The following is an 8,218-nucleotide window of genomic DNA, read 5'->3' as shown; positions in this document are numbered from 1 at the left end:
GCATGCTGCTGCTCCTGCCTTCTTCCCTTCTTCTCTCCCATGAACATACCCTGAAACCTGTGAGCTAACTTTTAGGCTAAGTAGTCGAACAGTGGAGTCAATTTGATAGATTGATACAGAAAAAATATGTTTTTAGTCATGGAAAAAGTTTCTAGTGCGAAGTGTGGAGATGCGCCTCTTGCATGAGTACTATTTCTCAAAACGTAATAGTTGTATTCCGCTCAAGTTTGAGATTAGAAAGACAATTGTGGCTGTATTACATACTTTGAAATGTTCTTCTAGTACAGTGCCTTGCGAAAGTATTCGGCCCCCTTGAACTTTGCGACCTTTTGCCACATTTCAGGCTTCAAACATAAAGATTAAAACCTTATTTTTTTGTGAAGAATCAACAACAAGTAGGACACAATCATGAAGTGGAACGACATTTATTGGATATTTCAAACTTTTTTAACAAATCGAAAACGGAAAAATTGGGCGTGCAAAATTATTCATTACCCTTAAGTTAATACTTTGTAGCGCCACCGTTTGCTGCGATTACAGCTGTAAGTCGCTTGGGGTATGTCTCTATCAGTTTTGCACATCGAGAGACTGAAATTTTTTCCCATTCCTCCTTGCAAAACAGCTCGAGCTCAGTGAGGTTGGATGGAGAGCATTTGTGAATAGCAGTTTTCAGTTCTTTCCACAGATTCTCGATTGGATTCAGGTCTGGACTTTGACTTGGCCATTCTAACACCTGGATGTGTTTATTTTTGAACCATTGCATTGTAGATTTTGCTTTATGTTTTGGATCATTGTCTTGTTGGAAGACAAATCTCCGTCCCAGTCTCAGGTCTTTTGCAGACTCCATCAGGTTTTCTTCCAGAATGGTCCTGTATTTGGCTCCATCCATCTTCCCATCAATTTTAACCATCTTCCCTGTCCCTGCTGAAGAAAAGCAGGCCCAAACCATGATGCTGCCACCACCATGTTTGACAGTGGGGATGGTGTGTTCAGGGTGATGAGCTCTGTTGCTTTTACGCCAAACATAACGTTTTGTATTGTTGCCAAAAAGTTCAATTTTGGTTTCATCTGACCAGAGCACCTTCTTCCACAGGTTTGGTGTGTCTCCCAGGTGGCTTGTGGCAAACTTTAAACGACACTTTTTATGGATATCTTTAAGAAATGGCTTTCTTCTTGCCACTCTTCCATAAAGGCCAGATTTGTGCAATATACGACTGATTGTTGTCCTATGGACAGAGTCTCCCACCTCAGCTGTAGATCTCTGCAGTTCATCCAGAGTGATCATGGGCCTCTTGGCTGCATCTCTGATCAGTCTTCTCCTTGTGTGAGCTGAAAGTTTAGAGGGACGGCCAGGTCTTGGTAGATTTGCAGTGGTCTGATACTCCTTCCATTTCAATATTATCGCTTGCACAGTGCTCCTTGGGATGTTTAAAGCTTGGGAAATATTTTTGTATCCAAATCCGGCTTTAAACTTCTTCACAACAGTATCTCGGACCTGCCTGGTGTGTTCCTTGTTCTTCAAGATTCTCTCTGCGCTTTTGACGGACCTCTGAGACTATCACAGTGGAGGTGCATTTATACGGAGACTTGATTACACACAGGTGGATTGTATTTATCATCATTAGTCATTTAGGTCAACATTGGATCATTCAGAGATCCTCACTGAACTTCTGGAGAGAGTTTGCTGCACTGAAAGTAAAGGGGCTGAATAATTTTGCACGCCCAATTTTTCAGTTTTTGATTTGTTAAAAAAGTTTGAAATATCCAATAAATGTCGTTCCACTTCATGATTGTGTCCCACTTGTTGTTGATTCTTCACAAAAAAATACAGTTTTATATCTTTATGTTTGAAGCCTGAAATGTGGCAAAAGGTCGCAAAGTTCAAGGGGGCCGAATACTTTCGCAAGGCACTGTACATGCTACAGAATTAGACATCTTTGGCGATTTAAGTTCAAATCTGTTTCCGACAATCCGACAATTACTGTGTGGGTCTATAGAAAACACATTTGAAGGCCAACATTGTGAAAAAAGACATTGTGGAAAAAATCATCAATCGTGTAGCCTATATTCAACCAAAAAAACCATAGAATCATAATATCCTAAGAATACTTCAAGAACCACAATAATTTTGCATTTCAATTTCAGAAAATCTGCAACAGAAATTAGGCCTCACAAGTTGTGTTATCATTGATATGGATTTGATCATATTCATTATTATACAGTGCCTTCAGAAAGTATCCAGACAGACCCCTTGACTTTTTCCACATTTTGTGTTACAGCCTTATTCTAATTTATTTTTTAATTTTATCCTCAGCAATCTACCCACAATACCCCATTATTACGAAGCGAGAAGAGGTTTTTTGAAAATGTTACACATTTATTACAATTAAAAACAGAAATACCTTATTTACATAAGTATTCAGACCCTTTGCTATGAGACTCGAAATTGAGATCAAGTGCATCCTGTTTCCATTGATCATCCTTGAGATGTTTCTATAACTTGATTGGAGTCCACCTGTGGTAAATTAAATTGATTGGACATTATTTTGGAAGGCACACACTTGTCTATACAAGGTCCTACAGTTGACAGTGCATGTCAGAGGAAAAAACAAGTAATGAGGTCGAAGGAATTATCCATAGAGCTCCGAGACAGGACTGTGTCGAGGCACAGATCTGGGGAAGGGTACCAAAAACTTTCTGCAGCATTGAAGGTTCCCAAGAACACGGTGGCCTCCATCATTCTTAAATGGAAGAAGTTTGGAACCACAAAGACTCTTCCTAATGCTTGCCGCCCGGCCAAACTGAGCAATTGGGGGAGAAGGGCCTTGGTCAGGCAGGTGACCAAGAACCCAATTGTCATTCTGACAGAGCTCTAGAGTTCCTCTGTGGAGATGGTAGAACCTTCCAGAAGAACAACCATCTCCGCAGCACTCCACCAATCAGGCCTTTATGGTAGAGTGGCCAGATGGAAGCCACTCCTCAGTAAAAGGCACATGACAGCCCCCTTCGAGTTTGCCGAATGGCACCTAAAGACTCTCAGACCATGAAAAACAAGATTATCTGGTCTGATAAAACCAAGATTGAACTCTTTGTCCTGAATGCCAAGCGTCATGTCTGGAGGAAACCTGGAACCATCCCTACGGTGAAGCATGGTGGTGGCAGAATCATGCTGTGGGGATGTTTTTCAGCAGCAGGGATTGTATAATTGTGTGTTGATTGACGAGGGGAAAAGGATTTAATCCATTTTAGAATAAGGCTGTAACATAACAAAATGTGGAAAAAGTGAAGCGGTCTGAATACTATCCAAATGCACTGTAATTCTGTGGACCTAATTCAGATAATGCATGTCATAACAAGATGTCTAGTGCTTCAAGACTTCTCCTCAACCCTCTCTCACTCTCTCCCCACCCGCAAAATTTCAGTTGCATCTGGTGCCATAGGCTACACTTGTCTGTCCATTGTGCATATAAACCAATATCTTGCCTACTCTATCTGCACTGATTGGTTAAGTATCCTAATTTAATTAGCTAAAATTCAGAAAAAAACGGTTGATTTGAAAGGTTAAAAAGGAAAAGCTATAAGCTAGTACTTTGTTTTGTTTCGAATTGGTTCAGAACTTTATCTTGCTGGTTGGAACAGTGGCAACTGAACGAAAAAATGAGTGCTTCTGTTCAGAACTAAAAGTTTGGATTTGTTTGGAAAGTTTGAAAAATAATGTTGGTTCCAACCCCTGCTTTTCGTAGTTGTTTAAATAAAAGAAAAACAAATATAATGGTGAGCGGCGTTAACCCTTTCCTTTCAGAGTTCATCTTGGAACCTCCTTAGTTGGTGAGGTTTCTTGCAGGAGCCTACCGTTCTTGCCGAACTGAAACATTTGGATTTGAATATGAATGGACAGCAGTTGCAGGCAATTAACTTCATTTTTTATTTTTTTAAATCTCCGACATTTAAGGTAAGGTTTGTCCCTTGTTTGATCTAAATTGATATTGTTTCATGATGATACCATCTACCTTTTCATATTTGTGAAAATGGACACAATTCAATGGTTATCAATCAACAAAGAGGTCAGGCTAGCTGTACTGGGTGCAGATGACTGAACTGCTCACTTTTGTGTCTGTGTCTGCAGGTATATAGACGAGGAGGCATACAAAGGTATGTCAATTGGTATTGGTATGTTATGCAGATCAAATGTACCATCCTCCTCCCCTACCTCTTCAATGAAAATCACATGGGCCTCTACATTATGGACAAGGTACGTGTATGACAACCATTATTGAAACAGTTTTTTTCATTCACATTCACCAGAAAAACCAAGGTATGAATACTGTTTTATTAAACATTGTATAATTGCTATTTTTTGGATTCACAGACTTCACCCTCCCTACACCTCTGATGAATATAACAGGAAACCTGTTCGATCACCATACACTGCAAAATCATTCTGGCTATGGATAAGGAGAACATCAACACATTAACATCAACACGACAGAGGATATACCCATTGGACTTGGGGCTCTGCTGGGAGTTTGCCTCATATTTAGATGTTTTTATTCTGCTTTGCCACTAAAAATCATAAACACTGACAACTAAAATATTGTGTTATTGTTGTTTTTTATATGCATAGTATTATTATTAATAATAATAATAAAAGGGGTGGGGGGGTAGTTAAAAAATGCACCCCAAAAGGTTCTTCAAAAGGTTCTTTGAGGATCCATTAAAAGGGCTTCTTTGAAGAATCATTTTAAAGGGTTCTTCGAAAAACATATATTTGTTCCCTAGAGTTTCAATTTGAAGAACCCCTAAAAGATACTCTAAGAACCTTTTATTTTTAGTGTGGAGGTCTGAGTGGATTTGACAGGTGAAAATCAATATGTCAATAGCTCCAACTTGCCCTCTGATAGGCTAGGTGGAAGTTTCACCGTACAACCAACTCCTTTCTGATCTACATTAGGGAATAGATTCTGACATTGTCCTCTGGAAGATGCTGTCTTTCGGAAGGGGCTTTAAACAGGTGTCTTGACTCTCTATTCATTGAAGATAGCTTAACATGATATGCCTACTTCTCGTAAGAGAAGAGGTGCTTGTCCCATTGTCCTGACTAATTTAGACCCATTCCCAATTTGGACCCATAATGGGCTCCTGAATATGGACCCATAATGGGCTCCCGAATATGGACCCATAATGGGCTCCCGAATATGGACCCATAATGGGCTCCCGAATATGGACCCATAATGGGCTCCCGAATGGCGCTGCGTTCTAAGGCACTGCATCTTTGTGCTAGAGGCATCACTACAGACCCTGGTTCGATTCCAGGCTGTATCACAACCGGCCGTGATTGGGAGTCCCATAGGGCGGCGCACAATTGGCCCAGCGTTGTTAGGGTTTGGCCGTAGTAGGCCGTCATTGTAAATACGATTTTTTTGTTAACTGACTTGCCTAGTTAAATAAAGCTTAAATAAATAAAATACAAAATAAATGTAATCATTCCCTTGATAAGTAATTAGCTCCTTATTCCACTCTATTTGCCCTATGCAACTAAAACCTGTTTTGGCCACTAAAAATAGATTATTCTCATTCATAAGCCTATAATATAATGTCAAAACCATATCAATGATGACATAACAAGGGTGGCCTAATTTCTGTTGAAATACAAAATAAATGTGGTTTTTGAAGTATTCTAAGGATATTATGATTCTAAGGTTGAATATAGGCTACATGATTGGTGTTTTTTCCACAATGTTTTTTCCACAATGTTGGCCTTCAAATGTGTTTTCTATAGAACTACACATTAAGGATAGGTTGCTGCTGTTGTCGGAAACAGAATTGAACTGATATCGTCAGAGATGTGTCTCTAATTCTGTAGAATATACTAGAATTAGATTTGAAAGTGTGTAATGCTGCCAAAGTTGTCTTTCAAATCACAAACATAATCTGAAGAGAACTGTCACGTTTTGAGAAATAGTAGTCATGCATGAGGCGCATCGCCACACTTCGCACTAGAAACTTTCCATTACTGAAAAATATATTTTCTGTGAAAGTGTTATTCGTGCTTAATTTACAAATATAACCTTTTCAAATTGACTCCATTGACTTCGATGACTTAGCCTACAAGTTAGCTCACAGGTTTCAAGGTATGCTAATTGGGAGAGAGGAAGGGAAGAGAGCAGGAAGATCACCTGCTGAGTGAGGTTCTCATCGATAGGGTCACCCAGGACAACATAATTGGAGCCACCAATTATGTTGTCGAGAGCCACAACTGGCGGCTCAAGCGTTAAAATAAAAAAAGTACCAGCTTTAATTGTGATCAAGAATCAAGTTGATTTGCCATTGTAGGTGTTACAATCTGGTTCAGTTACTGCCCCCGTCCCCCCGGGGTCCCCCGTCCCCCTCGGGGGTCGCACCCCACAATTCGGTAAACGATGACTTAACAGGTAATTAGACAATTCAAAGGTAGCCTATAGAGACAAGGTTGTACAACCTGTGCATATGTTTATTAAACTTAAAATTGCGTATTAAATATTTATATTGATGGGCGACACCTGGAGGGGGGTGGAGACAATCACAAAGACCGGTGAAACAGATCAGGGTGTGACACAACTCTTGTGTTATTGTCATTCTTCACTGGGGCAAATACTTATTAACCCCTCCCCCTGAAGGATTGACTTGAACCCGCCCAGAAATGTAATCATTGTATGTGCATATTCATTGTAGCCCTATACTTGGTTTTGCACATTGGAAATATTGGAAGATAGTGTCACGACTCCGACCGAAGGACACTCCCCTTCCCGTTCGGGTGGCGCTCGGCGGTTGTCGTCGCCGGCCTACTAGCTGCTACTGATTATTTCCTCCCCCTCCTTATGTGTTGATTGTGTGCACCTGTTTTGAGTTAGGTAGTAGGCTTTATTAGTCAGCCGGCCCGCAGGGTTCCTTGTGCGGGATTAATTATTGTGATCGTCTGTTTGGTGTACTTGTGTGCACGTCTATTGGGTTTTGTGTTTTCCCATTTTGTGGGTTTTTCCCTGGACAGTTTAAGTCCCCCTGTTTGGGGCATTTGTTTGTTCAGTACGCCCTGTGTTTTTGTGAGGGTTGGCTTATGTTCAGCGTTTATCAGTGCATTAAAATAGCACTCCCCTGAACTCTCTGCTTCCTGCGTACAGTATTATTCAATTGCAGTCTGTGCAAGAAATAGTGAAAAAAGGATCACTGTCATGTAAAACTGTGTTTCCAACCTATCATGAACGCGCCATCAGTGACATTACCCTATGTGGTTTTAGATATTCATGTAGAATCATTCAAATGAAAAATGGCAATTCTAATGGGTGTACTATGGAGGAGGAAGGTAAGTGACCTCAAATCTAGTGATTTTAGATGTATGTGTCAATTGGACTGGAAGCTTGAACTGTACGTGAATATATAATATATATGTATATAAATCCTCCCCTTTGATTTTCTACAAATATTATATATATATATAATATGATAAATATTTGTAGAAAATCAAAGGGGAGGATTTTTTGAAAGTAAATAGCTTTGATAATAGAGGTCAGGAAACACACAGCACGTATCTGTAGATCTCTAGCACATGTGGATCGGAAGCTATTAAAATGATGATTATGACGGAAATATTAATTAATGGTCAGGGAACTTTAAAATGGGAATTCTAATGGGTGTATCATGAATCAGTGACTTACAAGTGATTTTAGCTCTCTAGCCCATGTTAGTAAGTTATTATAGATTGTGTAAGAAAGGTGTGAGAAAGATCATTGGCTATTTATGTTTTTTGACCTTGTAGTTTTACATAAAACCATAAGAAATGAACAACATCACGTTTTAATGTAATTGTTGTGGGTAAAAAAAACAAAATTGGTTGAAGATCTCTATATAATTTAATTAAGACAAAAACACATTTTCTGTTAACACAGTGTTCTGCTGAATGTACTTTTAAGACAGTCCCTTGGCTTCAAGTGCATATTATTCCACAATTGAAACCAAGGTAAAGTCACTTTTTGAAAACAAAACGAAACAAAGAAAACGAAGGCTTTACCTCGCTCTCTATTGTCATCTGATTCTAGACATATCACTCTAATCATGCTCGGACCTTCCTTCCATCAAAGAGGTATTTACGAGCAAACACCGAATATCAAACCAATATCCAAACTGACAACAAATGTATGGCAGTCACCGAATGGCAAATCAAGGGTTGTAACTTGTTCTCCAT

Source organism: Oncorhynchus mykiss, chromosome 15 (assembly GCF_013265735.2).
Source record: "Oncorhynchus mykiss isolate Arlee chromosome 15, USDA_OmykA_1.1, whole genome shotgun sequence".
In the NCBI taxonomy this organism is placed as follows: domain Eukaryota; kingdom Metazoa; phylum Chordata; class Actinopteri; order Salmoniformes; family Salmonidae; genus Oncorhynchus; species Oncorhynchus mykiss.
Note: the sequence above shows the minus strand (reverse complement) of the source record.